Below are 14335 nucleotides of genomic sequence, written 5' to 3' on the forward strand. Positions count from 1 at the left end.
ATGGGTACAAAGTGCAGAAAGAACAGACTCGCATGCGCATGTGCGCACACACACACACACACACACACACACACACACACACACACACACACACACACACACACACACACACACAAACACACACACAACCACATGCACAGATCACAGAGGGAACAGACTCATACACACAAACACACACATGCATGCACATACCAAACTGTGTGCATGGAGCACAGGCAGAACAGACTCATACACACACCATGTCTACACAGCACAGACATAACAGACACACGAACACAGACACAACACACATACACACAAAACCACATGTGCAGAGCACAGACAGAACAGACTCACACACGCACACAACCATGTGTACAGACAAAACAGTCTCTCTTACACACAAACACATATGTATAGAACACAGACAGAACAGACTCATATACACGTGACTCACATACACATTTGCATGCACACACACACACACACACACACACACACACACACACACACACACACACACACACACGCATGAGCAAACACAACGTCATATGTACAAAGCACAGACAGAGCAGACTCTCGCGCACACACACACACACACACACACACACACACACACACACACACACACACACACACACACACGTAAAGAGCACAGATATAACAGATACATATGTATACACAAACACAAAACCATGTGTACAGAGCACTGACAAAATAAGACACACACACAAAACCATGTGTACAGAGCACAGACAGAACAGATATGATATGTATATAACAGGAAGTTCTAGCTAAAGCTGCTTCCCTGGTCAACAAATATTTAAAATATTTAAAATAATATGACAGTATGCATTATTATTCTAAAGTCTTGTTTCTATGGAAGTGCTCTGTGTTAGAAAAAAAGGGAATAGTTTCCTTACAAATTCATTAATTTGGTAACCAGATGAGAGCTCTGGTCCAGCAACCCCTATCTGGGTCACAAGGACTGTAGTGTACAGTATTAGGTCAGCATTTGTAATACTTTGGGGCTATCATCACTGAGAAAATCTGAGCCTCTTTCAGTGGAGTGTAAAGCAAGAATACAAATATTGAGGACTTCAAACATTAGAAAAGTCAACATTATTTTATGTGGGATCATATGATTCATTCTAGATGGAGAATTGTCAATGAATATCTGCATTTAATAATAAATAAATAAAATAAAATGAAAACAAACCAATCACTGAACTACCAAGATAAAATGAAATTAAAATGCCATTGCTAGACATAGACATAGCTGTAAAAATGTTTATAGAGTAAGCACTTTCGTCATGTATCCTTTTTATACATTTTCCAGCTCATAACCCATGCAAATGAGCATTCAGCTAAATGTGATTTTTACTAGTTAAGTTCAATCATTGATTCTCCTAGCAGAGATATATACATATACACACACAAACACACACACTCTCACACACACACACACACACACACACACACACACACACACACACACACACACACACACACACACACTGGAAATGTAGTGCCTCGACAGCTATTTATGTATTTAGCATTTATTTATAATGATAGTTTGTTTCTGCCTAGGCCATTTTCGGTGGGGCTTTCGCTATTTAAGTATTTAGCACTTATTTATAATGGCAGTCTCTCTGTACCTAGGCCATTTTCAGGGGGGGACTTTTGCTATTTAAATATTTAGCACTTATTTATAATGGCAGTCTCTCTGTGCCTAGGCCATTTTCAGAGGGTACTTTTGCTATTTACGTATTTAGCATTTTTCTATCATGGTAGTCTGTCTGTGCCTACGCCATTTTTGGGGGCACTTTTACTATTTACATATTTACCATTTATTTATCATGGTAGTCTGTCTGTGCGTAGGCCATTGGGGTGACTAGGGGGCAAAGTTTCACACAAAATACATGTGATTATACAACATATCTTTGGTAGCAGCATTATAGGAAACTAGTTGATAAACAAGGAGTATGTATAATAGGATAAGTAAATTAATGGAACATCCACTCCTGCGACTATGTACTTGAAAGATAACATTTTGAGTACTAAATGGAAGAAGGTGACAATCAACAACTGGTCTGTACATAAACAGATCATGAATACAATGAGTTGCACATAACAAATGTAAATGATATAAATATTTGACATACCTTAAGAAGAACTAGCTGACATTATGATCTGACCTATATCTAAATTTATATGCAGTATGGGAGATGGGTTATACTAGCATTTCAAAGAGTTAATAGCAGAATGCAAGCCATGATAAAAGCTGCTGTTTTGTGCTTCATTTTGTATACTCCCCTTTATGTATACAATGGTAGCTTGTGCAGCCTTCTCAGTTTAACTCCCATGTTAAAATATAAACCATGTACAAAAGTCGTATCTGTATATTAGATGCAGGGGTAAAATAACATGGAGACACTTTTCCCTTTTCCTTTAAAATTCTTTATTATAACATACAAAGGTGAACTGTTTCATCTACATATACTTTATTAGATCTAAATTAAACCATATACAATCATTAATGTTTTACAATAATGTAAAATGGGAAGGTTCAGGGGTTAGTGAGGTGGGCGTGATTAAACTGGCATAAATAGATGTTTGACTAATAGACAAAGAATGTAGAAACTAAATAGTATGACTCTACCTTGGGAGGGTGCAGGACTGATATTGTCTTAATTTACGTCTTTAAGCACCGTGGCTGCTTTGACTGGTTTTTGAAATCCCAACATTTTTTATGCTTGGTCTGGCCAATAGCTGAAGATACCAGATTTACTAGAGGTTAAGAGCTTAGCTTTATTATCTTACTGTTCACTACCAGGTGAATGAAAGAAGCGTTTGGATAGATTGAAAAATCAGCTGCCAATGTGGCATATGCATTTTTTCTTAACAGCAAAGGCAGTGCAGTTTTGTAATTTCACCATATTGTAGTCTGATAGGTCCGCAGAACAAAGTGGGAGGATAAGCAGAAACAGACTATACATTACCACACTGTTGCATAATAGGACCCCTATGTTTGAGGCCAGATTGGTTAAATAGAGCAATTTTATCATCATAAAGTCATTGATTGTTTGAATGGTGTACAATAGTGTGTGTGTTGTACCTTTAAGAAGCATTTACAAGGACAGCATGTGCATATAAATAGCAAGCATGTGCTAGCTTCAGTGCCATTTTGAGAGTGCAGCCAGAGTGTGAGTATGCATGAGTGTGATAGCTAGTTTGTTTATAAGTTTATCAAATTTAAAGTTAGTAAGCCTCAATCCTGATGTGTTTGTAAATAATAAAGCTGCTTGAACAGAACCTACAGATGTTCTTCTATTTTATTCTGATGAGATGAGTAACATGGTGTCAGAACCGGGATGCTAGAGACTGCTTTTCAGAGCTATGGAGTGCAGAGTTAACAGTGAAGGTAAACTAAGTGAACCGAGTACATAAAAGGGCCAGAAATGAACTAAAGGTAATGAAAACTTGCACAAATGATTTATTTTATCAAAAAGCTAAAACAGACCATTACAAAGGCACAGAATACATTATTAAGCAAACGAGAGGCACAAAAAGTTTATTAATTAAAAAAAATGTTTAAAATTAAGATGTTTGATAAAACGATTATCAGTAAAAGCACATAAGGGGTTTAGAATTACCTTGGAATTGCAAAAAGAGCATGTTCAAAGTAAAACAAGCATGTTTAGAGTAAAAGAAATATAAGAAAAGTATTAAATGAGCAAAATGAATATAATAAAAAGGCAAAAAAGGGCACATTAAGCATAAATAAAGCAAGGTGATTGCATGTTTTTGTCAAATTACTGTGTTTTTGCATAAACTACTATTTCCCATTGAATGACGTTATTAAGGGTATAACTAGAATTATTTCAAGTATATCAAAGTGTATAAAAGTGCTTACAGTGTATGTTTATTACTGTGCATTTATTCTGAAGAGTTTATTTGTGTGCAAAGTGCAACTATTTCCTAAACTGCAGTTAAAATACAACCATTTCAAAAAGTTTCTTGTGTTGGTTGTGTCTATTCGCAGTGTGTCGCCATTACAGAGTGCTAAATAACTCTGCACAGTACAAGAAACAAAGTACAGACATTTTGAGAAAGTTTCAGTGTGCTGTGTACTGTTTATTCACAAAGTGCAGTTACTTCGAAATGTTTCTTAGTCTGAGGTCCTTCTGTCCAGTTTATTCGCACAGTGCAGTTATTTTGAAATGTTTCTTACACTGATAAGAGGTGATTTCTTACAGTACAGTCATTTCAAGTGTGCCCAGAAGACTTATTTCACAAAGTTCAATTATTCAGACACTTGTTGTGCTATTGGGCATAGTTACAAGTACTGCCATAATGTTCTGGCATATGTATATGTGTATGTTTCCATGCATACTTGCAAAAGTCTTCACTAGTATGTGTTAATATGGCAGAGGCATTTTGCAGACCAGGTCCACTTGTATTTGATCAGAATATTGCAGAGAACTGGAGAATATCTGAGCAAGAGTATGATATTTTTGTACAAGCAGCTCATTTTGACAAAGATGCATGCACCAGGGCATTCATTTTGCTAAACCTAGCAGGGTCAGAGGTTATTGAAAGAGACGTTCATTTGTGTATGCACCAACAGTATATGAAGGAGAAGGGGAAAACTGTCATATGGTGAATCAAGAGAAGACCCTGAGTGTTTGAAATGCAAATTCAGGGAAATGTTCAACCCCCAGACAAATGTTACATTAGAGAGGCATTTGTTTTACAAAAGAGATCAAAAGCCAGAAGAAATTTTTGCAGCTTATATTACTGACCTGAGAATCAAAGGTAAAACATGTAGGTTTGGTGATTTAAAAGATGAACTGATAAAGGACAGGCTTGTTTGTGGTATTAATAGTGCTGCAGTGAGAAGATTTTGTTTTGTGACGGTGATTTAATGCTGAGCAAAGCTTAATGCTTTTGCAGCTTATATTACTGACCTGAGAATCAAAGGTAAAACATGTAGGTTTGGTGATTTAAAAGATGAATTGATAAAGGACAGGCTTGTTTGTGGTATTAATAGTGCTGCAGTGAGAAGATTTTGTTTTGTGACAGTGATTTAATGCTGAGCAAAGCTATTCAGATGTGTCAAATCCATGAAGTTACAGAAAGGCACACAAGTGTGCTTGAAAGTGATGAGAGCATGGTTTTATCAGGCTCCAGAGCAAATGTAGACAGCATGCAACACATGGTGAGCAGAAGCAGGCCTATGTACATGGCAGCTGTAACCTCTGTGGGTGTGGCAGGTAAAACACGTAGTTTTCCTGCAAGTTTTAAGACTAGTTAAATGAAAAGGACATGTGCAGTGCAGTACAAGGGTGAATCAGCAACACCCAAATAAAGCTTTGTTGTTAACTGTTGCAATTGTGGTGCCAATCATGAATCTAAAAGAGAAAAGTGCTTAGCATCTGGTCAGCAATGGCACAAGTGTAAAAACTGGAACCATTTTCAAAAGTTTTTCAAATCAAGTAAACCTCACACAGTTATAAAAAGGGTCATTTTAAAAAGCAAGTTTATCATATAGAGAGCTGCAACCCTACTTTCTACGTGGATGCTGTATCAGTAATTGGTGAAAAGATTGATGCAGTAGATTCATTGGTAAATAATGAAGTGTTTTCTACTGTCTAGATCAATGGTAAATCCACTGGTTCAAAGTGTAATGTTATGTCAGCAGACATATTTGCTAAGGTGACAGCTTGTGAGCAACTTAATGTGTCCAGTTGTGTGAAATGTGTTGCTTATGAAGGTGAAGAAATTCAAACTGAAGGCTCAGTAGTGCTTTCATATTATGTGGCTAGGAACTGTTACAGCTTACTATTCTATGTAGTCTGAAGACATGTGCAGTCATTATTGGGACTCAAAGACAATTTGAGAATGAATCTGCTTTCCTTTACCAAAGAAGTTCATCATATAAGCACGTCCTAGTTCTAGCATCAGTGAAGCCATTTTCTCAGAGTATGCTGATGTTTTCGATGACAGGTTAGGAAAACTTCCAGTTGTGCATTCTATGAAGATAGACCTAGAGGTCAGCCCAGTGGTCAGACCAGCAAGAAAAGTTCCAATAGCTATGCAGAATAAAGTCAAAGCTCAGTTGGATAAAATGATGCAGCAAGGTGTAATTTGTCCAGTTACAGAACCTACTGAATGGGTGTCGTCCATGTAGCAGCCCACAAAAAAGGCTCAGCTGAAATTAGAATATGCATTGAACCAACAGATTTGAACAAAGCTTTAAAAAGACTGCATCATCCTATGTGTACAATTGAGGAAGTTGCAGCTCTAATACCGAATGCCACTTCTGTCTTGGATATAAAAAGTTCATTTTGGAAAGTGATGCTTGATCACAAATCTTCACTACTAACTACATTCAGTACCTCATTTGGAAGATATAGATTCCGCAGGATGCCATTTGGAATAAGTTCTGCAAGTGAAGTTTTTCAGAGTACAACAGAGCAATTTTTTTCAGGTTATCCTTGTGCCATAATAGTAAATGATTTATTGGTTGGAGGCAATGGTAAAGCAGAGCATGACAGAAACCTTAGGAAAGTTCTAGACAGAGAATGCAAAGTGAACTTGAAGCTCAATCCTCTGAAGTGCACATTCAGACTACCAGAAATCCCATATGTAGGTCATTTATTTACTATCACTGGCTTGCGAGCAGCCATTCTTGAGATGCCAGCACTGGAAAATGTTCATGCTCTCCAACGTTTTCTTGGTATGGTCAACTATTTAGGCAAGTTTATACGAAACTTCAGTGAGTTGACAGTGCCTTTGAGAAAGCTAATTCGCAAAAATGTTACATGGCCTTGGTTGGAACAGCATGAGAGAGCATTTCAAGACCTTAGGCAGAAAATTGCCATCCCACCTACATTAAGATACTATGATGTCAATAAACCAATAACTCTTTCCTGTGATGCTTCAAAAATTGGTCTTGGCACAGGTATTCTTCAAGAAGACAGACCAGTAGACTATGCATCTAGAACTCTAACCCAAACTGTAAAGCAATATGCTCAAATTGAGAAAAAACTTTTGGCAATAGTTCAAAGTTTCATGATCATATTTATGGTAGAGCTATTTGAAAATGATCACCAACCTCTAGTTACTATTTTAAAGAAGCATATGCATTCAGCTCCAGCAAGATTACAAAGAATGATGCTCAAATTGCAAATGTATAACATCAAAATGGTATAAATAAAAGGCAAACTTCATCTGGCTGATACCTTATCCAGATCACCCAGGAATACAACAGAACAGCTTAATGCAGAGAATTTTGACTTTGATGTCATGGAGGTGTGTAATTTTTTACCACAAGTCTTGTTGAGCTGAGAGATCATGCAAAGACTGATCCAGTTTTGCAAAAGCTCAACCACTTCATCAATATACGAGGGCCATCAAAGCAATCTAGTGAACCGCCTGAAGTGCAAACTTATTTTCCTTACAATGATGAGATGTTGAAGGAAGATGGCATTATTTTCAAAAGTCCTAAAACTGTTGTCCCTGCTTCCTTACAATGTGAATATATCCAGATTTTGCATTGTGGTCATCAGTTTCCAAATCTACCAAAAGAAGGGCAAGAGGACTAGTATTTTGGCCTTCTCTCTAGTAAAAGATATTGATAAAGTACTTTCTTCTTGTTCTGTATGTAATAGTGCTAAACCACATTTGCAAAGAGAACCACTTTAGCTAAGTCATACTCTTGAATTACCTTGGTCAACGGTAGACACTGATATATTCGAGTGGAACAATTAGCATTACTCAGTGTTGGCAGAGTCTTATTCTAACTGGTTTGAGATAGATTTACTACCTAATCTAACATCCACTGCTGTTATAACCAAGTTGAAATGTCATTTCTCTGTCCATGGGTGTTCACAGAAGCTGATCTCTGACAATGGTACCCAATTTACCAGTCAGTTGTTTCAGAAATTTACAAGAGAATGGGACTTTGTACATGTTACTAGTAGTCCAGAATATCCAGTCAAATGGACTAGCTGAATGTGCATTACTAGAGAAGTCAAAGCATGATAATACTGATGTCTTTTTGAATTTACTCAATCTCAGAAACATACCCCGTGACGATATACTTGGCTCGCCTGCTCAGAGATTTCTGTTTAGGCAAACCAGAACAACCTTGCCTATCATTTACAGTTTGTTGAGGCCTAAAGCTAAAAACAACAGATCAATCAGAGCCCAACTATTTAGAAAGTGTTCTTTCCAGAAGTCCAGCTATAATAAATCAAGCAGATTTCTTCGTCCACTGAAAGAAGGAGAGACAGTGAGGATACAAATGATGAAAGGTTTTGATCAGATTAGTCAAGTAATAGGTATATGTTTCGAGCTGAGATCCTACTTTGTGGAATCTGAGGTTGTGGAGTACAGGAGAAATTGCAAAGATCTTCCTGTACCAGAATGCACTGTTCCTGTGATGCAGACTCTAGATCTCAGAGCAATCCAGACAATGACACTGTTGCAGAAAATATCTTAACTCCTACTTCCATTCCTGATAATGTTCCTGATGTCCCCAAAGTTGAACATTCAGTAGAGACAGTCCCAGTTGCTAGACCTAGTTCTAGTTTCTGTGTCAAACGATTTGATCGTATTTCCAGACCAAGTGTGAAATACACAACAACCTGGACCTAATTGTCTAGATGTATTTAGTTCTATATAATTGCATGTCACATAATTATTTTGTATCAATTGCATGTCAATTAATATCATCAATAATGCATGACTCATTTCACAAAGAAGGAGGATGTAGAATAGTGTGTGCGTTAGACCTTTAAGCAGCATTTCCATGGACAGCACATGCATATAAATAGCAAGCATGTGCTAGCTTCAGTGCCATTTTGAGACTGCAGCCAGAGTGTGAGCATGTGTGAGTGTGATAGCTAGTTTGTTTATAAGTTTATCAGAGTTAAAGATATTAAGCCTCAATCCTGATGTGTTTGTACATAATAAAGCTGCTTGAACAGAACCCACAGATGTTTGTCTGTTTTATTCTGACCAGATGAGCGATAAATGGTGTCTGCTACCTTACAGAAGCAGCATTTTAAATGTAACATTATCTGAAAAAAGGCTTGAAATTATTTGCTGTACAGAATCACACAAGTTATAAAATTGAAATGAGCTGGTGTTAGAAAAACATTATTGTAAATATACATGCAATACAAAATATATAAAAAAATATATATATACACTAGTAATAGAAGACAGACATATGCACCACATGTTTTCATTCAATTTTACAGGGCCTCATCAGGCCTGTTTAGTTCTGGCAAAAAAGTTTGACATTTTGCGGGATAAAGAGCAAGAATTTGAGAAAAAGGGAAATCCTTGAAAATAAAGGACATTTGAGAGATTTGACAGAGATAACTAAGTTGCAACGGAACAATAATTTTTAGAAGTGAAAAACAAAAAAAGTGAGTTATGACAAATAAAATAAAGCCCGTAACTACATTTATTCTGCAGAACAGATAAGAGCTGAACTCAGACGCAGGACCTGATTAGTCACAGACATCTCTCTTTAAAAAGCATCACTCTTCGCAAGGCGTTCAACCTGCACTTTGTCTCCTTAACACTGAGGCCTAACTCAGTCCATGATGGATTAGCTTTTAGAGAGAGAAGGGACAGTAACTTTCTATCAAGAAAATGATTTGGCCGGTCTTCCCTATTTGTTATGTAGATTAAATATACATTACCCTGTGTTACACTCTTTGCCTTTTCTTTGCTTTGGGTGCTTCATTGATGACATGGGAAGGTGGGTTTCTGAGCATTTTATAAATTATAAGTAACTGTCAAAGATTTGGCAAGTTTAAATTCATGCCTAGTCTAACTTCTGCATTTTTGTTGCAGTTCTGTAAATATTAGTAACAGTTCCTCTACTGTGTCTGAAATGTGTAACAACTAGCATTTATATAGTAAATATATTCTCTACAATGTCAGACCCCTCCCACAAGAAGCTTTGTTTTAGTTTTGGCATTTAATTTAAGATATTTACACAGGACATGTTTTCTGGCTAACACTGCAATAACAGATTTTTTTTTCTCCTGAAGTGATGTAGGCAAATCTGAATAAAACATGCAGCTGACATCCTTTTTTTAATTAGATGTGAAGAATACACTGTACAACATGGTAATATTATTTTATGACATAAAAAATGAGTAATAGAATTACTTGTAAACTGTGTGATTGTATTCGCAATTGTTTCAGACTGTGAGGCAATATGATATAATATGCCTTAAATGACTTAGCACAAACTGTCCTATGAATGGAAGGGAAACAGGGTCATGCTGCTCAATGCTAGAAGTCTAAATCTCAAAACGCACTTACTCAAAGCACTCCTTAAAATGGAGAGCATCTACATTTGTGCTGTAACAGAGACCTGGTTCAAGGCAGCAGAAAATATCCCTGCACTACCAGGCTATAACTCATTCCACACCTTTCGACCCCAGAACTTGGACCGAAGCTCCAAAGGCAGTGATGTTTCCATATTCATAAAGGATGCTCACACCTCCAGACTGGTAGTCCAACATAACGCATCAGAGATATTTCAAGTTCAGCTAACACTGTGTAAGACAGCGATTCAGGTCGTAGCCTGCTATAGGTCCCCAACCATGTCCCAAGATTCACAGTCCACATTCCTAAGCACCCTGGAGAATATTAGGGTCTAACCTAACACTCTCTTACTAGGTGAATTCAACTACCCCTCCATTAACTGGGAAAATTGCTCATGTACCAATACACTTGCCCAACTTTTCCTGGAGTACATTAATTCCAATGCTCTGGACCAGCTCGATCTTACCCCCACTAGAGATAGCAACATCCTTGACCTGGTCATTACTAACATGGGTGACCATTGCTCTATACCAATAGTCAACTCCTCCCTGGTTAGATCCGATCACAAACTAATCACCTTGGAAATCTACACCCCCCTCCCACTCCTCCCCTGCAAAGGTTACCACCATGAGAAACTTCTCCAAAGCTAACTTTGGGCTCCTAAAAACAGAGATGGCTAACTTCATGGCACCCATACAAATGGAGAATAGTTGTATGACCTCCGAATCATACACCAACACGTACACAAATGCATGGATCTCAGCATACTCAACAGAACCAAGATGCTCTCCTCCAAAAAAAGGAAGTGAATCTGGTGGTCCCCTGCCATAAACAAACTCTACAACAGGAGGAAACTGATGCGGAAAAAAGAGAAGTCCCAAGACTGGAAAAACTCCCTTATCAGCCTCAACAAAAAGTTGAGATCCCTTATCAAATCTTCTAAAGCTAGCTATGAAAATAGAATTGCAGCAGATAGTAAAGACAACCACAAGGCCTTCTATAGTTATGTAAAGAATCTCCACGGCAATACCCAGATTTGCTCCGAGCTACTGCACAATGGTACCTCCTATACCAAGCCAACAGATATTGCCAGTATACTGGTTGACAGATTCAGTGTCAACTTTACCCCCCCCCCCAGGACCAATGACAATACCAGTAGATTGCCAGGCACCCACTATTACTGCTGCACAGGTTAAAACAGCACTGGCCAAGGCCAAGAATACAGCTTCTATGGGACCTGACAACATCCCTGGCTGTGTTCTGCATGAACTAAAGAATGAAATGACACCTCACCAGTGTGCCCTGTTCAATCACAGCCTCACCTCAGGCTTTGTCCCTACCAAATGGCACACTGCTACAGTCATCTGTCTCCACAAAGGAGAAGTGACTACAGACCCTGGGAACTATCGCCCCATTAGCCTGATGAGCATGATATGCAAAGCTATGGAAGGCATCCTCATGGACCTAATAAATGAGTATATAAGGAATCTACAAACTCTGGTTCCCACACAGTTTAGTTTTGTGAAGGGTGGATCATGCCTGCTCAACTTGGTTGACTTTTTTGAGTCAGTCACCAGAGCAGTGGATGAAGGCAAGGTGGTTCATACAGCCTACCTTGTTCTGGCCAAGGCTTTTGATACCATTCCCCACTCAGGAAACATAGAAAAACTCACTAAGCTGGGCATCAACTCATATATCACTAGGCGGGTTACAAACTGGCTCACAGATAAAACCCACAGTGTGAAAGCTGACTAGTCACGAGTGAAGTCCCACAGGGTTTGGTCCTGAGTCTTCTCCTGTTCGGTATCTACTTCTCTGAAGTCCAGGCCAACATGAAGGGGCTCTGGCTGACAAAGTTTTCAGATGATTGAAAGTTGGGACCTATTATTAACTCCCCAAGTGATGTTGACATCCTACAGAATGGCCTCACTGAGACCAACGACTGGTGTCAGAACCATAGCATTAAGCTCAATGCTAGAAAATGTGTCGTCATCCTCTTTGGGAAAAACATGGTTCCCTTGAATTACCACATTGATGGTACTCTACTGAACACAGAAGGCATTATAAGAGATCTGGGAATACAGGTTGACAGCAACCTCTCTTTTGATCACCACATTGCCACTGTGGTCAGAAAGTCCTTCTATGTGGCACATCTCATTACTAAGGGTTTTGCATCCAGGAAGAAAGATGTCATTGTCTCCCTCTACTCTTCCCCTCATTAAGCCAATTGTTGAGTTTAATGCCCCATTTGGCATGTACCCCAGTAGGCACCTACAACAACTTGTGAGACCACAAAAATACCTCACAAAGAGGATCCTAGGCCTCAAACACTTGTCCTATATGCACAGACTCAAAAAACTACAACTATTCTCTGTCTCATATTGCCTACTTAGAGGTGATCTCTGCTTGACTTACAAAGCCATGTCTGACTCGGCTCTGTTAGAAATGCTACATCTAAAGAAATCCCAATCCCTCCACACCACAAGTTCCAGAGACCTCAACCTCATTACCACAATCAACAGAACATGCTGGAGGGACAGGTTCATAACCCAGGGACTGCTCATGCTATGGAACAGACTTCCTATACATGTCAAACAGAGCACCTCACTGGCCCTCTTCAAGAGAAATCTTGATGAGTGGATGAGAAACAGAAAATTCACCCCGGGGATAACTCCAGTGGCTCTACTCGACAGATGTACTGAGAACTATGGTCGGGTGGCACTATGCCAGGGTAATCCTATGGCTAGGCTTGTACAGACCCCATGGCCATTAGCCTAGTACACACCTATGAACCTATGAAACAGTCAGCTTAACAAAATTGAAAGGAATTGTGCCTGGAATAATAGCCTTTACAGTCTTTGGATGTCTGTCATTTCCGTTCTCTGGAAATCAGTTTTTCATTACTATGTGCATCAACTAGTATTTTATGTGTTGTTATGGATTTCCTGAACTTCTGTTTCTTCCCCCAATATATAATTAACAAACACTGTTTCTACATTAAGTAAGGGATTAATGCAAAGTATGAAAACTGGTCCATACCAGGAAGATTTGCTCATGATATATCATTTGGATTTTTTGTTTGATATATTCCATTTTTTTTTTGTTTTATAACTGTAGAACATCAATGCTTGTAAAAGAACATTAAAAGTTAGACAAGCTTCCAGTAATATTTTAAGAATTTTAAAATTAAGTTCTCATTTTCTGACAGGTAGGGTGGGATTCATGACTTGCATGCACTGCGTGATCTACATTCGCTGTGGAGTTTATCAGCTCATACGGTCTACATTTTGCATAAATTCTTACATATCTGTAATAACATAGCAGAAGTTTTTTACATAGCAAAACTGGTTTCTCTTAACTTAGAGAGCCAAGGCCCATGTGTACCCTCCCCATGTTCATGCCTAGGATGTCTGCTGAATGTGAAGTTATAGAAGTGTTCATTGTCTGCTGTTGCTCACTACTGTTCCTTACAGGGCTGACGTTCTACTCAGCATAGCAGGGGGAATCCTCCCCATTCAGCTCTGAAATGTATAACTACCTGTCATTTATAGACACCATCCTTTGCATAATTAGACATGTAATTGTTTGCCCATGGATATCACCCCACACACTGTTTTGGTTACACAGGAATACTCTTGTTAAAGGCAACTCCTCCCCAACCACACCATCTGCAGAATAATTATATATGTGCTTGTCCAGGAACAGCTCCCCACACTTGAACAGAATTACTGCTGAGTGTCCTGTCTAGGGATACTTCACCTCATCACTCAGATATCTAGGTGTACATCCCCCATCACCCAACCTGTAACCAGATTGTACATGTTATTACTAACCAGAGGTATCCCCGTTCTCTTTTTGCAAACTTTAAGACACTGCTCACTGTTCGGTGTTTAGGAGCACCTTCTCTCACCTCTCTACGTCAAGGTGTATCTCATTACTACAAGGCTGTAAGTTTGGCCGAAACTATTTCTTGTTTTAGCCACGTTAAATTTTGACT

This window comes from Protopterus annectens, chromosome 9.part0 (assembly GCF_019279795.1).
Source record: "Protopterus annectens isolate FY-2018-M chromosome 9.part0, PAN1.0, whole genome shotgun sequence".
Classification (NCBI taxonomy): domain Eukaryota; kingdom Metazoa; phylum Chordata; order Ceratodontiformes; family Protopteridae; genus Protopterus; species Protopterus annectens.